At 41.0% G+C, this 19,210-nt stretch overlaps 1 long non-coding RNA gene across 1 annotated transcript in view; it reads right to left on the bottom strand.

Annotated features, from left to right (window-relative positions):
* Positions 1–19,210, bottom strand: part of LOC107183731 — a 130,649-nt gene that overhangs the window by 16,201 nt on the left and 95,238 nt on the right. The window contains exon 2 of the long non-coding RNA XR_001514548.1: positions 8,906–8,973. This is a non-coding gene — a long non-coding RNA (uncharacterized LOC107183731). The remainder of the gene's footprint in view (positions 1–8,905; positions 8,974–19,210) is intronic.

A 19,210-nucleotide genomic window follows, 5' to 3' on the forward strand; every position in this document is an offset into this window, starting at 1 on the left:
GTGTGTATTTATAATTTACTAATAATAACAGAGCAAATAATGGAAGGAAAAACAAAAAACAATATTTAAATGGTCATATATTAGAGGAAAGAAGAAATAGGAGAGCAGTAAGAGAAATAAAAGCTAATCTTCCTTGAATAGATATGTTTTATGATATGGCTTGAGAAACATACAAAATTAAATTTTAAAAGCATTCCTTAAAAATAAAAGGTAACATAAAATAAATAAATTTAAATGCATATCCAGTCTTTAGGAAGATAATAAGAACAGCAGAAAGAATTTTAAACTCTTTACAATAATCATGTTATGAGTGTTAGCTTTAGTACTAGTATCCTGTGTACTGTGGAAAAAGAAGATGAGAACATTTTTGATGGTCTAATTCTATTCTCTGTGGTGTCCTTAATAATTAGAATTCTTTGGGAGAGAAAAAGGAGATGTAGACGCAAGACAGAAGAGTTTGAATAACAAAACTTATGGTCCTGAACTTGAATTAGAAATATCAGTATGAACTATATTTCATCTTTTAAAAAAAAATCCTTGACTTTATCTACTGAAAAGGATTAGAATAGCTTTAAGATAATAATAAGTATGTAAGTATTCTTAGCATTTAGATAGTGGACTTAAAATCCTATCCCCTTTAAGGGAAATGAGAACATCATAAGAAAATAGCTAGTTTCAAGTATGAGGCAGAATATGTACAAGAATAGACAGGAATATTTTTTCAACCTACTAGATAGTAAGGAAAACATCAAAGATTATGAAAGACATGTCAGAAAGATGCAGGAGCCAACTCAAAGACACTGCCTCTTGCCAAGGATGGAACAATTTGAGCATTGGTAAGGATGTAGTTTGAAGCCCCTCAACTGTGCTTAAACTCATGAATTCACAATGGTCCTGAAACAAACTAATTATTCACTATTAGAGGATGTTGGTCAACCAAAACTATTATGTAAATAAGGAGAAACAAGTATTTATCTCACCTTTCCTATATATTCTATACCACTGTTTAACCCAGGGGTCCTCAAACTACGGCCAGCGGGCCACATGCAAATACAAATATTGTATTTGTTCCCATTTTGTTTTTTTACTTCAAAATAAGATATGTGCAGTGTGCATAGGAATTTGTTCATAGGTTTTTTTTAAACTATAGTCTGGCCCTCCAAGGGTCTGAGGAACAGTGAACTGGCCCCCTGTTTAAAAAGTTTGAGGACCCCTAACCAACAGTATATGAGGAGAATTCTTTATATATATATATATTTTTTATTGATTTCAAAGAGGAAGGGAAAAGGAGAGAGAGATAGAAACATCAATGATGAGAGAGACTCATTGATTGGCTGCCTCTGCACACCCCCTACTGGGGATTGAGCCCGCAACCCAGGCATATGCCCTTGACCAGAATCAAAACCAGGACCCTTCAGTCCACAAGCTGACGCTCTATCCACTGAGCCAAATGAGCTAGGGCTACCAGATAATTAATTTTTTGGAAGTATTCCAGTTAATAAACAAAGAAGAAATTTAATATTACCATTTTATAATCCCTTAAGGAGTTCATGGATCTAGGCATTGAAAATCAATGATTAATAACATCACAAAGAGAAATAACCAAATATTATGTGCCCCCCGATAAAATAATAAGCCTCTACTTAAGAAGTAGCCTGGCTTAAAATTTCAGACCTGATTTGATCAAGCTTTTACATTCAACTATTAATTTATAGGGAAAAAAAGAAGACAGAACACATTAAACTATACCATGAGGATGCAATCAGAAATAAACAGTGCAAAGGACCCAGCTTCTTCAACAAATCTTATATAATAAAGAGATAATGTGCAAATGATTGTCACGCCCTCGCGCCCTCACACCTCCCGGCCCCAGCGTCAGGGCCAGGGGACCTGAGGCCATGACCCCCCACCCCAGCACTGGGGCTGGGCGACCTCGGGTTGTGCCCCCTGGCCCAGCACTGGGGCTCAGGGACCTAAGGCCGGGCCGGAGGACCTGAGACTGCACGGGGGGGACCTGAGACTGCACCGGAGGACCTGAGGCCGGATCTCCACCTGGCAGGGCTTGACAGGGGACATGAGGCTGCGCCCCCTGCCCTGCGGGGCTTGATGGGGGTGGGACCAGCCGGGTCTGGGTCTCATGTGATTTCGAGGTACAGGCGGGTGGGCGGGGACTTAACTCTGGGTCCTGCAGCATGCTCCAGGCTCTGACAGGAAAGAGAGAACATATTTAACACATTTTAAAACCAGGAAAATTTGCAGAGCAATTTGGCAATATCTACATTGATGAAGTTTAAAGTTTATCTACTCTAACCTAACAATTTCAATTCTAATTTTATCAATTCTAGCATTCCTGATAAAATCCTAAACACAGTCACAATAATTTGATTATTAACCAGGCTAGAACTTAGAAGGTAGGAGGGAAAATATTTTTTAGCCCCACAGAAGTCTTGTCAACCCTTTTCTGCAAAGAGTTTTCCTTCTAAGGAAGCTTATGAAAAGTGATGTGTTATAGCTGAACTTTACCTTCAGGCATAGTAGTCTTAAATAAACTTTTGCCATCTAAACATTTAAAACTCAAAAGTTAAGTAATGTTTTGTTTACATAATATGAATTTTTATGAGGAAAAAAATGTTTTCTGTCACACCGCTATAGAACTATGGAATTATTAATTGACAAAAGTATAGCATTTTTGTGCTGATGTTTTCCATAAGTGGCATGAAAAACTTTAGCTAAATTCTGGTACAATATGGAATACAGGAAAAATAGTTCTTATTCTTCTGATCCTTCGATTAAAGAGAAAATTGAGGATACCTAGGTACCTGACTTTATCAACCATTGAAAATTCTGTAATGAATTACTGCTGTAAATGTTTTTAATAATGCCTTCTTAACATTTACCTGAAAATAAAATTAATTAACTGCTTTACTCTCCATGTCATAACTTGAATTAGCCTAACATGGCTGTCCTCTAACTGGTCTTTTATGGAAAGACTAGAGGCCTGGTGCACACCCCTGATCAGGGTGGGGGGCCGATCAGGGCTGGGCTGGCCAGGGGGAGGGACCGCAGGAGGTTGGGGGGGCCGATGGGGACCCCGATCTGGCCGGTTGGCCACCACAGTGCCCATCATAGTTACTGGTCATTCTGGTTGCTTGGCTTTTATATACTAGCACTAGAGGCTCAGTGCACAAAATTTGTGCACAGGGTGGGGGGGGCGGTCATATCCCTCAGTCCAGCCTGCACCCTCTCCAATCTGGGATCCCTCAGGGATTGGACCTAAACTGGCAGTCGAACATCCCTCTCACAATCTAGGACCACTGGCTCCTAACTGCTCGCCTGCCTGCCTGCCTGATTGCCCCTAACTGCTTCTGCCTGCCAGCCTGATTCCCCCCTAACTGCTCCCCTGCCAGTGCAATTAAAACTTTGTGGCCCATGCGTAGAAGTCGGTTTTCGGCCTGGGCGAGTCTATTTTGAAGAAGTACTGTTGATATTTGGCTCTGTTGACTAATGAGTTTTCCAACCACTGATATAGGCTATAGATTGGATAGTTTCCTTTGTTTCTTATCTAAACTGCCTACAGTGAACTGCCATGGGTCAAAACTCACCAACCTTTCTATCAGCCACCTCACCGGTGGCAAACATAGCTTCTTTATAGATGTCAACTCATCAACATTTGAGTGTGGAGATAAATCTTTGGGAAATATGTGTAAAGATTTAAAATAAAGGTACCTTCATGGTATGTACAAAAATGGAATATTATTCTGCCTTAAGAAATGAGAAATTCTGCAACAACATGGATGAACCTTACAGACATGCTGGGTGAAATAAACCAGAAAGTAAAGGCCGCATATTGTGTGATTCCACTTACATGAGTCTAGAGGCCCAGTGCTCAAATTCGTGCGCTGGTGGGGTCCAGCTGGCCCACCCCCAATGGGGGCCATTGAGGTTGGGCCGGCTGGGGCGAGGGGCCATGGGCATTCTGGTAGTTTCACCATTCAGTCAATTTGCATATTACCCTTTTATTATATAGGATACCTAGAGGAGTCCATTTATTGAGACAGAAAGTAGAATGGTGGGGGTGGGGGGAAGGGAAATGGAGATTTGTTGTTTAATAAATGCAATTTCAGTTTGGGAAGATGAAAAAGTTTTGAAGATGGATGGTGGTGATTCACAGCAATGTGAATGTATTAATGCCACTGAACTGTACATCTAAAAATGGTTAAAATAATATGTTTTGTGTTATATATGTTTTATCATAATAAAATAAAATATTTTCAACTACATTTTCAAAAGCAAAGGAAACTGTGGCTGATTTTTAAAAAAATATATTTGTTTTGTCTTTTAATATATTTTTATTGATTTCAGAGAGGAAGGAAGAGGGAGAGAGAGATATATAAACATCAATCATGTGAGAGAATCACCCATTGGCTGCCTCCTGCACACCCCACACTGGAGATGGAGCCTGAAACTGGGCATGTGCTCTGACCAGGAATTGAACCGTGACCTCCTGGTTCATAGGTTGACTCTCAACTACTGAGCTACAGCAGCCGGGCCACTGTGGCTGATTTTGACTCATTGTAATATAAAATAGCTAGAAGATTTCTTTCTTCGTGAAAAATATTGTTACATCAAAATAAATACATTTGTAAAGATAAATAAATGCATACATACATAAATACATTTGTTTTAAATGGTCATTAATATCTTGGCCCAACATTCATTTTATGAAAATGTCACGTGTGAGGTCAACAGAAAACATGATCATGTAGACCCCACATCTTCAACAAAGTTTCACTCTGTGGCTGCAGGAGCTTCCAGGAATTAGACTGAAATTGACTGCAGCTATAGTATCTTTGGGTTGAGAAGATATAAGTTAAAATGTTCATTTTGGTCATTAAGAAAAATCAAAAGTGGAAACCCTGAAAAGGGGAATTTTTTAACGTGAAGGTTGTTAAACCACATCAGTACAACACATTGAAGCGAGGATATAAAAGTAAATTATATTAATGTACTTGTGTTCCCAAACTGTTTTCTTGGCCTGAAATTATTCAACATGTAAAAAGATTCCCAATAACGTCAATGACTGGGCAGGAAACTGATAACCGCTCAACCTCCCACTCTACGTACCACCCCCGCAAAAAATAAAATAAAATCGGAGCACTGACTGCACAGCGCTCTCAGCCACTTTGCTACCCTGAGAAATGCAGAGGGTCGGAGGAAATTATCCTGTAATGAGCAATCCATCTGCTGTACCTAAAAATGGAATAAAAATGCCACCCTCGACTTTTCCATGGTAGTAAATTAAAGCCTAATGTATAGTTCTAATTGCTAACATTTTCTCTCTAATTATGGTTCAGTTTGGCTAGGATTTCCGACAATCCCCTTGTTCCCCTAAAGCAAACACCAGAGAATATTCTAACCCCACTGGTGGCATTTATTAATAACCCCCTTGACAGATGAAAAAAAAAATCATTATTCTATATTAGACAGGAAAAGATTTTCCCAGCCAAAGCTAATTGATAAAAAACCCATTTAGTCAGTACAGAGGAACTGCTTTTAGAGAAGGGAAAAATACAATAGTATCAAAAAACAAAACAGCCTCACGTATGATGCTGCCTGGCTACTATTTGGGGTGCCAGCAAGGGAAAAAAACAGCCTGATAAATGTAGGAGAAAACATCCATGCACACTTAGGTACTGGATGAGATGAGAGGAAGAGAGCTCTCTTGTGAGGGATTCTTATTTTGTACCGCCACGAAAGAGATAAGATATGAAAAGTTGGTTTCTATAGATGGCAAATACAAACACATACAAGAACAATTGTCGGAATATTGCCACATTCTTCTATTTAATCCCTTCCATTCTTATTTTTTTAAAGGCATTATTCCTTTTAAACAAATGTACAAAACATACTACATACAGATCAATATTTATCTATAGATCTAGTTCTCATCAAACAGTATACAGCTTTCTGAGCGACAATTAATAATGTCGAAATAGTAAATAAAAATAAGATTTCTGATATACTGAGAGGAGGCATGGTTTTTAAAAAAAGAAAGACATGTGCTGGGAAAAAAATTACCTTTGAAAGCTGTACTCCAAAGTATATGAGCCGAAAATAAAAAATGCACCTGTATAAAACACAACAGAGGTGGACTCAAATGGAAACAGTGAGCCCTGGTACAAGAATTGGCATGGGCAACAGAGAGTGGAAACCCAATATTAAAATCAGCTAAAATCCAATCTGCCTTTAAGTATCATCATGCACAGACATTCTAAACAATGTCAGAAATAAAAGACTCCTCTCTGCACAAACGCTGTGTGTAGGTTCTAAACAATTTCTGTAGTAACTATTAAATTTTAACAATGTAAGTGTCCACTTCAACTTAGCACACTTTCAGCCCTTAGATTTTACAGACATTGCATTCTACATTGAAGTCCATTAGGAAAACTGCCCAGTGTACTGTCATGGACTCAACTATTACGTTTGTTACTGCGACAGACAAATATGTAGGTATAATATTTCCCTTTTCTCAAAAATGCATTAATGTTGACTATGAACCAAGAGGTCACTGGCTCAATCTCTGGTCAGGGTACATGCCTGGGTTTTGGGCTCAATCCCCAGTAGGGGGCACGCAGGAGGCAGCCCATCAGTGATGTTTCTATCTCTCTATCCTTATCCCTAAAATCAATAAAAAACTTATTTTAAAATAAAAACAATGCAAATACACTAGGTGTTCAACTGAAGCAAAGAAAATATATTATCTGAAAAACTGGAGGAAAGGTCTTCTGCTTAAACCAGCGGCTCTTAACCTGTGGGTCGCGACTCCTTTGGGGGTCAAACAACCCTTTCACAGGGGTGGCCTAAATACATCCTGCATATCAGATATTTTTTTAATATATTTTATTGATTTTTTACAGAGAGGAAGGGAGAGAGATAGAGAGTTAGAAACATTGATGAGAGAGAAACATCGATCAGCTGCCTCCCGTACATCTCCCACTGGGGATGTGCCCGCAACCAACGTACATGTCCTTGACCGGAATCGAACGTGGGACCCTTGAGTCTGCAGGCCAACGCTCTATCCACTGAGCCAAACCGGTTTCGGCATCAGATATTTACATTACGATTCATAACAGTAGCAAAATTACAGTGATGAAGTAGCAACGAAAATAATTTTATGGTTGGGGGGTCACCACAACATGAGGAACTGTATTAAAGGGTCGCGGCATTAGGAAGTTTGAGAACCACTGGCTTAAATAAATGATCTAGTTAATGTAGATCATTGTTGTATACATATGCGGAAGTGCTCATTAGTAGAAGCACCAGGTAATGCAGTTATAGGTAATAGAACATTAAGAAGTTAAAATGAGGGCTTATGGTAAATGCTATTTAATCCACACTCCCATCTCCCAAAGAATAAAAAAGTTGCCTGTAGTTTACTATGTTCAGTTCAAATGAAATGGCCATGATCCTGAAATATAATTTCAGAGTACTCTAATGAAGAGAAAAAACAAGAGTAGTCAGATACCCACCGTCCCCCCTGAGATTTATATGTTTCAATTGAACTCAATAATATTTGAGGCCTTCGGTGATACAAAAGACTCGGTCCCGCCAAATCAGCTGATCCGACTTGTTCTTTGTTACTCTTCGTTGATCCATGCCACGGCAAAGATCCCTGAACATGAAATTACAGACTATTTTGACCGAAAGGTATCACTGCTCTGCCATTTGGATCTCTTTGAATTTACTTTTCAGTTGTTGCTAAAAACCAGTTACTATGGGTCAAGGGTGGGCTGTGGACCTTGGGCAGGTTTTCACAAGAAGGGCTTCTATTTTCTATTCCAATAGAGGCAGGCAGGAATAGGCACCCACAGGTTCATTTGGGCAACAATGGAATGGCAGAAGGCTCGATATTCATGCTGAAGCTCCATTAGCTACACAAATCTGACATCCTGTCAACACATTGACCCACATTTGTATTTGCAAAGATCTGCCCCAGCAAACCTGGCAGCTGCCTGCGGGATCTCCTGTGGAAGAAAGCCCAGGTGACCCACATTTGTAAATGCAAAGGCTTGCCCCCGCAGCCTTGGCAGTACTCTAGCGGGCATCTCCTGTGGAAGGAAGCCCACCAGTGGGGGCAGGAGATACTTCCCCAAACCCACATATTTTCAAATTCCTCACTCAAAGGGACACCACTGCATTCCATGGAGAAGTAACAATGTAAATACATTGCAACCCACACGTTTTCATAAATTGTACTACACGGTTTTTACTGCAACTTTTGCTGGCTGTGGAGAAAACAAAAGCCTAAACCAAAAGTAAAATAAATAATCATACAGCAATTAATAACTAAGTAACAACTATGTTGGGCCCCAAACTAAGCACTATGGCTCTAACAAAAACCACATGGTAGCTACTCACGAACCCGCGTTCCTGCAAATAAACATATGCACTGAGCTGGTGAGATTACAGGCATGCATGCTTATAAAATGAAACTGTCATTGAAAGTCTAAATTCCAAGTGAGTGGCATGAAAATAAGAACTAGACATGTCCATAAAGAGAGAAACCTCCGTAGACTGCAGAAGCAAGTGAGCAGGTCCGCATGCACTAAAATGAGTCTTGGATTAATTTGAACATTAAATTGCCAGTGCACGATATGAAAAGTAAATAATAAGCTTTATGGAAAGTAAAAGTTTTGAGTGGACAACAGCAATACCTCATTACTATGCTGAAGTACAATATCTTTCTCCTTAATGGTTATACTTCTACGTTAAATCATATTCAGTTCCTGGTCGCCTACAATTGCCAAATCATTCTCAGCCATTCTTCAGATCCCTTCTTATAGAGCCAGTGAATCTGCATTTTCCACTCTGATCATGAACGGTAGTTCCTATTCCACCATCTTACCTTGACATAAAGTGACGTGTTCCTTCTCTGTTCTTCCATGAGTGCAGAATGCCTCTTCATCCATCTCCCTGAAGAGAAGGTTGACATGTATCTTAATTTACTTCTAATTCGACTCCGTCGTTATCCCTGCATGTTAAACTTTACAGTTTGAGCCGGAGTCAGATGGCGGGCTGCTTTATCTTACCCTGCTGTCATTGCCATCGGCCACTCTCCAGCACTTTGTTCGAGGGTCTGTCCATCTCCCCGCTTCCCCTCCTCCCCGCAGTCCTCAGGGTCTCATTCTAACTGTCAAAGTCATGCTTATAATGTGTATTATCTTGTCAAGAAAATATAACTTGGAATCATTTGCCAACTCCCATTGTAGAAATAAATATCTAAGAGAAGAAGGGGAGATAATACCTCTTTTTTGATATATGAAATACAGACCACAGAGCAATCCTGAACAAGTGATTGTACAGTCTTTCTGAAAGTTACTCATGAAAATGTTGTTATTGTCATGTCCTTCTAAGATAAATGCTTGGGGACTGCCCCCCCCCCCACACACACACACACACTCACACAATTTACAACCCATGTGGAATATTTTATTAGTAACAAGTTAGTAATGACTAAAGTAGAATCAGTGAATATAAAAGTAGACTTTTTTATTGGTGACTGATAACAATTATTTTATTAGTCACTACTATGCTAAATCAGAATTTCTTCTTACGTATGTCTAAAGCCATACATTGTGGTCTTTGGCCACGTTTAACCTGCAGCATGGTGCAAGGCGGGTACATGGAGTGGGAGAAAGATGGAAATGGGACTCAGGAGATCTGAGTTTACTTCCCAGGGCTGCCACTTCATGGCACTGTGACCTCAGACAAGTTACTTCATTTCTCAGTTTTCCCATCTGTAAAATAGGGATCATGATAATATTAGCTCAGGATCATTGAATGTTATCAAAATGGAAATACCTGTGAAAATAGTTCATGCGTTTTAGAAGAACATGTGCAAATGGTAGTTGTTGTTATTTTACAATATTTTATTGATTACAACTTAACATATTGGCTGAAACTGCAGTCTCCAGAATCAGACTACCAATTACTGGATGTGAAAGTCCCTTAATTTCTCTGAGCTTCAGTTTCCTCCTCTGTAAATAGGTATAGTAAGTACCTAACAGGGTGTTGTGTGAAGCACTTAGAGCACTGTCTGGAAAATCATGAAATACTATTAAATGTCCATTCATTCATTTATTCAACAAGTGTTCATTGAATGCATACTCTGTGCTAAACTTATTCCCTTGGGAAATGTTTGCAGTGGAAATATTTGGGAATACAGTGCGGAATACAAGAACAAAACAGCCTTCCTTTTGTGTCACATATATCTTAGTTGGAGTAAGGAAGGTTTTATTAGTAGTAGTAATATAGTAAATGAGAAAGATATTTGGAAGTAATGTGATGAAAAACAGGGCAATGTGTTTCAGAATGACTCGGGATCTGTGTTAGTAAATAGAAGCTGAGTTATCACTACCATTATTATTACTGCCTTGACTCCTCCTTCTAAATCTATACTATTATACCCTGGCCTGTGTTGTTCAGTGGTTAGAGCATCAGCCTGCACACCGAAAGGTTGTGGGTTCTATCCCAGTAAAGGGTTTCAGGTTCCATCCCTGGCACCGCTTGGGGCTCGTGTGGGAGGCAAGCAATAGATGTGTCTCTCTCACATCAATATTTCTCTCTCTCTCCCCTTCCCTCCCTCCCTCCCTCCTTTCCAGTCTTTCTAAAATTCAATGGAAAAAATACCCTTGGGTGAGGATTAACAAAAAAAATTTCAATAAGTAAATAAATAAAATAAATCTATACTATGGAAGTGCTTCTTTCTTGTGCATGTGCTCACCCTTGACTTAGATACAAATACTTTTAAAGCATTTCCCCTCTTAGTGATACTTAAGAACAATAATATCTCCAAACAATATTGGAAACCCAAGTATCATGTGATAAAGTCACAGCTTGTGACATAGAAATGGACAGAGAGATCAACTTTAATCACACTTAAACCTACCTAAGATTTTGATAGTCAATCTTTTATATATTGGCCTCCAACATTTTTCAGATCAATACATATTTATTAAGCAATTACTAGTATGTGCAAGTCCCTATAGAGAAAAATGATATAAGAAAATAGTTCTTGTCAAAAAATTAATAATCAAGTTGAAGGAGAACAGATAGTAATATGTTTACAGTCAAATAATCTAAAATATTTAAACGACATTTCAAAATGTAAAAAATTATTAATTACCAAATACATTATTTGAATAGGTTAGTTCAAAAGAGAAAATAACATATTTAACTTGGCAGGAAAGTTGACATTTGAAAAACTTGGGAGAAGAGAATATTGCAAATGGAGAGAATAGTTTAAACAAATGTCTGCCGATAGTTGAGTGTAAATACATTCCACACAGAGTGAGCAAAACTGTTTGTAGAAGAATTCTGAAGGAGGGGTAGACATGTGGTTATAAGACAGATGGCATCAGAATCTTAAAAGAAAAAAAAAAGAACATAAATGCAGTGAAAATATATATGCAGTAAAAATCTACACCTTGAGAATGTTTGTTTTTTTCTGGCTATAATGAAAATGAAAAAAGACAGTGTTAAGGATAAGCCAGTCAAAAGGAAGGGGGGGGAAGAGAAAAATTAGGAAGTTAATGTACATCACGAGGAAGAGCATTGTATTGACATATGGTCATTATGCAGACTTTGTGGAAACCTTGGGAGATGTTTGCGATGGATTAAATGTACAAATCAAAAACAGCTATGGCTCTGTTCTACTGATTAAAAATAGGTCTGTATGCATGTTCATGAAGAAACTATTTACAAAGGCTATTAACAAAGGGTTAAGGAACCCAGGAAGAAATGGTGAGGCACCAGGGGCTAGTGAAGAGCCAAAACTTCCCTAGACCCAAAAGGGCAGGGGAGGGAGTGGTTACAGGAACCTGGAAAGAGCTGGGGGGGGGGCGGGGGCTCAGCAGCAGAAGCTGTGGCCTCACCAATGGGCAGCAGGGAGGGTGCCAGGAGGGTAAGTACCCTGACTTCTTCCTCTGGCCCTTTGGTCTGCCAACACCCCCTATTGACTGTCCTCAAAGAAAAGCCGCCTCCTTCCTCCACAGCAGGGGAAGGAGGAAGAGGGGAAAGTGGGGCGTGAATACAAAGGGGCAAATATACTTGGGTGAGTCTGTGCATGTGGGTATATTGTCCTGTGGGTGGAAGAGAGGGGTTGGGGGACGAATAACAGGGAGGTAAGAAAATCAATTAGCAAGAGGCCACATTATGACTGTCATAGGCCAGAGGCAATTTTGCCTTTGTGGTCCTCTTCCTTCATTGGGAAAAAAAAAAAAGGTTAAAAATTACATCAATATAAAGACAAATACATTCTAGGCTGGACTGTATTCATATCTTTTCTTCTGATTTTAAAAGCTATTGAACCATTTTCATGGACTTCTGCAGAAGATCACAAATAAGATGGCAACCCGGGGGTTCGGGGAGGGGGTGGGAAGATGGCACGATCTAAACCAAATGGAGGGGTTCTGCTGGAAGCAGAAAGGACACTCAGGATGATTTGTGTGGCTTATGCACAAAGGGGCTATTTGTAACCTGAGGGTGGGTGGGAGTGAGATAGGGAATCACAAGTCCTGGGCAGTCATGCCCTCACCTTGCCCAGGCCTGAGGGGAGGGGCCACTGCCAGAGGCTGGAGAAAGTGCTGTGAGGGGAAGGCATCCTTAGGAGGCTTCGACTTGAGGGACACAGTCAGCCTGGGATAACCTTGCAGGGAGGAATCCAGGCTTATAACTCCCTTCCTCCCCATTATCTGACCCCAAACAGAAGTCCAGGCCATGAGAACCACTGACGCGGACACACACGCTCATTTCCCAGGGCAGAGAGCTGCTGGAAGGGTGGATATGCAGGACCAGTAGAAGCTATTGTGGGGGTTTAAAAAAATACTCGCTCTCCCACCTTTGAAACTGCGGGCCCTTACAACTTTGATTAGCTTTCGCTTTGAATCCTAGTTCTAGAAATCATATTTCTGTCTCTCTCCACCACCCCTCTCTCCACCCCACCCCTCTCCCCAGACAGAGCCTTTCCCCAAGGCAGCAAAAGACAATAGTCTGGAACAGACATGATCACAAGGTCTGGACCTCTGGCAGGCTAAAGATAGTGTCTTTTAATTTTTTTTAATTGACTTTAGAGAAAGAGGAAGAGAGAGAGAGAGAGGAGACAGAAAGAGAGAGAGAGAGAGAGAGAGAGAAACATCGATTTGTTGTTCCACCTGTTCATGCATTCATTGGTTGATTCTTGTATGTGCCCAGACCAGGGACTGAATGGCAACTCTGGCATATTGGGTCCATGCTCTAAGCAGCTGAGCTACCAACCCAACTGAGCTCCTGAGCCCTCAGCTGGAATGACTCGCTGGCTACTTTTCCATGAAACAGATAGAGGGATGTCAGAGCAGACCTCAGAGCTGCTCTTAAGACCTGAAGAAATGATTTATTACCCTTATGTCCCTTCCAATCAATCAACTCCCAACAGGACCCTGAACCACTCACCCACAATGTCTTGTGATTTTGCCCTGTAACATACACATGATTGGAGAGTCAGACGTTTTATTTTTTCTTTTATTTTTTAGTTCTCACCTGAGGATATGTTTAGAGAGAGGAAGAGAGAGAGAGAAACATCGATGAGAGTGAGAAACATTGATCAGTTGCCTTCCATCTGTGCCCTGACCAGGGATCAAACCTGCAACCTTTTTGGTGTATGGATGGCGCTCCAACCAACTGAGCCACCCAGCCAGGGTGAGAGTTGGGTTTGTTTTTTTAAAAATATATTTTATTGATTTTTTACAGAGAGGAAGGGAGAGGGATAAAGAGTTAGAAACATCGATGAGAGAGAAACATCGATCAGCTGCCTCCTGCACACCCCCTACTGGGGATGTGCCCACAGCCAAGGTACATGCCTTTGACCGGAATCGAACCTGGGACCCTTCAGTCTGCAGGCCGATGCTCTATCCACTGAACCAAACCAGTTAGGGCAAGAGCATTGGGTCTTTTAAAGTGCTAGCTCCCCAGAACCAGATTGACCAATTCAATACTAAACTGTTTTCCTTTAAACACTGCAGACTCCTTGGCCAATGTGCCCAGGCAGACAAACTCAAATATTAGAGTTTGTTAAGTTCTTCTAGTGGGGTAATAATTAGGTTAACAAAGACAGACTAATAGAAGAAAATGTACAAAGTTTATTACTGATGTACATGATGGGGGTGTTATCCTATCTAATAACAGACAAACATGGTAATTGACCATACCTTCATTATGCCTCCCATTGGCTAATCGGCACGATATGCAAATTAACCCAACCAAGATAGTGGCCGGCAGCCACGCAGCTGAAGCGAACATGAGGCTTGCTTGCTCCAGTGATGGAGGAAGCCAAGGTTCCCTGCCTGCTACAGCCCAGCTCTGAGCTCTGAAAGCAACAAAGTTTCAATTATAGAAGCTAAACAAACCCCAGATACCTTCTTTCAGCAGGCAGTGGCCTCAGAGCTGGAGCGAGCCGGAGTCCGGCTCTCAGCTCTAGTGATGGCAACAAAGTTTCAGTTATAGAAGGTAAATAAATCCCAGAATAAAAAAAGAAAAAGAAAAAAAGGAGAGTTTACCCCCTGGTGGTCTACCAGTAGAGCAGTGATGGTAGGAGCCTCCCCCGCCTCCTCAGCAGCACTAAGGATGTCCGACTGCAGCTTAGGCCTTCCCCCCGCTGGCAAGTGGGCATCCCCCAAGGACTCCAGGCTGCCAGAGGAATGTCTGATTGCCAGCTTAGGCCCAATCCCCAGGGAACAGGCCTAAGCCAGCAGGTGGTCATCCCCCGAGGGGTCCCAGACTTCAAGAGGGCATAGGCTGGGCTGAGGGACCCTCCCCTCCCCGCCGAGTGCACAAATTTTTTGCTCCGGGCCTCTAGTGAGATATAAAACTCCAAACACATTGGGCAACTGAGGTTTATATGCCATTATGGACAACGGAGAAAGAGGGAAGGGGTCTGAGATGTCAAAGGAAATAGGCAACTTACAGGTAGTTGAGGAAGAGCAGAATCGCAGTGGCAGGCAAATTCTTGCTAGATAACCCAGAAACACTGGGACACAAAGTGAGGGGCGACCTACCTATCAGACCCCTGCCTGAGCTTTCCCATCTAATGCTAAGTTGAATATGTTAAGATTCCATTCCTGGTGAAAGCCTTTCCATCTGAATCTCTTAGACAGGAAAAGGGAAGGGTCAACGATTCTTTCAGAGTTTTTGGTTTCTTAATAACCAGCTTAAAATCAGTATCCCGAAAGGCCGTTTTGGAGCGGCAAAACTTTAGTTTCTTCCACTATGACTACTGATGGCCTCTCTAGCATGGACTTGGACTAGACTCAGCAGTGGATCTCAGCATCAGAATCACCCGACAGCTTGTTAAATTAGATTGCTGGGCCCCAGCCCCCAGACTTTCTGAACTGGTGGGTGCCTGCTCAGGTCCAAGAATTGGCATTCTCATCAAGTTAGAGTTTCCAGGTGATCTTGATACTGTTGAGCTGAGGATCACACCTTCAGAGCCACTGTGTAGAGTTCTCCATGGACCCTCTGTCCTAAGCCTTATGATTTGATCGCTGTATCTGCCAGCACCTAGAACAGTGCATAGTAACATAACAGGTCCTGAATAAGAAATAAACAATTGACCTAAATGAAACTTTAATTAAAGCAAATTCTCCCTGACTCCATTTAATCATCTAAAAAGTACTCAACAATCCATGACCCACAATGAGGCAGTGGCCAAACCAACACAACAGACCTGAGGTTCTGACAGGCATCTTCTAAGTCGGGGCCCTGTCCTGAGCCATTTCCAATCTCACGTATCGCAGAGGCCTGTTTCCTATGTTGATATGATGGTCCAAATGTTTTATTCAGTGTGAACAGCATAGTGAATGACTCCATCATTAGTGTTTCCATAGTATATTATATGTAATCATTCAGCCATCAAATATTAAGTTACAGAGCTAAGGGCCATTCAGAGCGCTAGTCCCTGGGGAAACAAAGATGAATGACTCCTGCCCTCTGAGCTCCCAGTCTAAAGAGAAAGCAGACATGTACACAGAAAAACTATGGTAAATATTATCTTAGACATACAACGTGGTAAATAGAGACCTTACATGGCTAGGCTAGAAGCCGGAAGAAGGAAAGCAACTCTGCCTAGGATTTTCAGAGAAAGCTTCACAAAAGTGACTTCTGAGATGGGCATTAAAGAATGAACAGAGGTTTTCCTGGTTTGTAAATGGGAGAAGAGCCTCCAGACTGAAAGTCTCGTTTGTATAAACAAGTGATATTTGGAAGTTAGTGATAGTTGAGTATATTATTGCATAGGGCAGTGATGGCGAACCTATGACACGCGTGTCAGAGGTGACACGTGAACTCATTTTTTTGGTTGACTTTTCTTTGTTAAATGGCATTTAAATATATAAAATAAATATCAAAAATATAATTTAAATATATATATATATATATGTCTTTGTTTTACTATGATTGCAAAGATCAAAAAATTTCTATATGTGACACGGCACCAGAGTTAAGTTAGGGTTTTTCAAAATGCTGACACGCCGAGCTCAAAAGGTTCGCCATCACTGGCCTAGGGCATCAAGGGGGACCAGGCTGGGGACTGACCAGGGGTAAAGCTGGAGCGGTAGAGCATGTGGAGAGCCAGGTTGTGCACAGTCCCTGAATGACAGGCTCGAAAGAGCTACCTCACAGGTCTTCTCCAGGAAGCCAGGGTGGGGTGACCAGCCCTGCCCCAGGCTCCCATAGCAAGCTCTACGTACTTTTATCATAGTCATTATTTCGTTAGACTGAAATTATCTGCTCATGTTTTCAACTTTCCTATTAGATCGTAAGCTCATCAAAGGCAGAAACTCATATTCCCTTTTGCAGTGGCACTTGGTCTGACGTAAGGTAAGCAATGAATAAACGTTTGCTGAAAGGGGAGAGATGAAGGGGGTCCTTCTATGATTGGATGCACAATGAGCGGTCTCCAGCTGGCCTGGTCAGCCTTACCTAAGAATGGGTCTGAGCTTCTCTTTCTTCCCCTCCCTCCCTTTCTTTTCCATCATTCCACCAGGTACCCAGGGTCTTACTTTCCATCTTGAAGGTGCTGAGCACCCCAAGATTTCGATAGGGAATTTTATTCACAGTAGGGAGATTAAAGGGAATAGCTGTTTTTCTTCTATGTCTTTGGGATTTTGATGTATCAAAAATGAAGAAGCAGGAAATCTAAGTGCTTCCGTGGTGTGGTGGAGAGTTGAGGGGTAGGAGATTATCGAAGCCCTGAGTGATGTACTGTTTGAGTGACAGGTGAAGTTTAAGAAGCTAAGGAAAAGGCAGTCCTGGTCCCGGATAAATGCAATCACCCATTTTCACTGCTCTTCATCCTGACTCCTCACTGTAGCTCCATATGTAAGATGATGCCCAGCACATTTTAAACACCAACTCATCTCCCTCTACCCACCTACCAAGGAAAAGACCTGTTTAAGCTCTTTCCTAAGAAAGATAAGCTATCATAAAATCAGGTACTGTAAACAATATGTGTAAAATTTAATTTTTGTTTAGAACTGGATATAACCACATCAACAAAGCACGATTAGAAGTGATTTGAAAAATTCTGAATCTACTCCTTTATAAGTTGTATATTACTTCTACTCTACTCAAATAGATAAATTTATATAGGTTGTTCACTGCACAAGGTCATCGATATAGGAGGATAAATGGAGACTCAAACCCAGCCTGAATGCTGTACAATAAACTATGTGCCTGTGAACTATACATACCCAGACGAGCCAGCTTTTTTTTGATCCATACAAGAGTTTATTTGGTGCACAGGACAGAGCTCCAACCATCGGAGCCACCAGGCCAGGGCTATCCTAGTGTCTTGGGAAAGTATAGGCTGAAATCTCCATGATGAAGTAACCATTACCATCCCCATCACATTTCAGGTACACTATTTCCCTAGAGAACAGTCCTAAGATAAAAGTTATGACCCGGGGCTTCATTGGGAGGTGTCATGCCAGGGCATTAAAAGCGAAGGAAAGGAGAAGTGAAGCAGAGAAGAAAAGTAGATAAAACATGGTCCACTCTGAATTGTCCGCAGCATCATGACCCCCAGCTGAGTGATGCAGGACGTCTAGGCAGGCTGCAGGAGCTCCCTGCTCGTCCCCACCTCTCATAGGTTGAAGCTGGCCCTCTGGGACCAATACACTCCCTGAATGTGTTACCCAGCTGTCCATTGCCCTCTTCTTCAGTGCCATTCTCCCACTCTGCTGCTAAGCCATCAGTTCCTCAAAGTGGATTTTTTGTATTTATTTGTGTGTATCCAGGGATAGTAAAGTTCCCAAAAGGGGTGGAGGAGGAAGATGATATAATTTTAATAATCAGCTTTTAAAGATATTCTCATTCAAATAATATTTAATGCTTAATATATCTCAGAAACATTTACAATTATCACCTCTTTTGTAAATGAGTATTTTTCCTCTTAATGACTGCCTCTAATAGGCATTTGTCATAGTCTGTAATAATCCAAACTCTGAGCTTCCAATTTGAAATTGTCATTAATGAACACTATTGCTACCACCCGACAGTGAAGTTAGGGACACAGCCAACAGTCAGTAACCACTTCCGGAAATGTGCAGCAAAAATTCTGACTTTAAGACTTGTGCGTTGCATTGTTTAATGAGAAAGGAAATCTTGAAATGTACCTGATCCTGAAAAGTAATTCGGTCCCAAAATAAGCAAAGGGAGAGACTTCCCATTTTGTTCACCAACCCATAATTTGGGAGGAGGTGTTTGGGTTATTTTAATTAATTATTGCAAATTAAATATTTCAACAACTTGAAGTGAGCCCTTAAAAGAGTATAGCGTTGCATTGTTTAATGAGAAAGGAAATCTTGAAATGTACCTGATCCTGAAAAGTAATTCGGTCCCAAAATAAGCAAAGGGAGAGACTTCCCATTTTGTTCACCAACCCATAATTTGGGAGGAGGTGTTTGGGTTATTTTAATTAATTATTGCAAATTAAATATTTCAACAACTTGAAGTGAGCCCTTAAAAGAGTATATATGAGAGAATGCCTACTGTCTATTCAATAAAAATAAAACGCGAGTTTTCAGTTAATTCTGTTTTCTCAAACACACACACACACACACACACACAACAGTGCCACCCCAGTTAGAGGCTTTACCATGCACGTTCATTTGCACTCGCA

This window comes from Myotis davidii, unplaced genomic scaffold (genome assembly GCF_000327345.1).
Source record: "Myotis davidii unplaced genomic scaffold, ASM32734v1 scaffold281, whole genome shotgun sequence".
NCBI lineage: Eukaryota > Metazoa > Chordata > Mammalia > Chiroptera > Vespertilionidae > Myotis > Myotis davidii.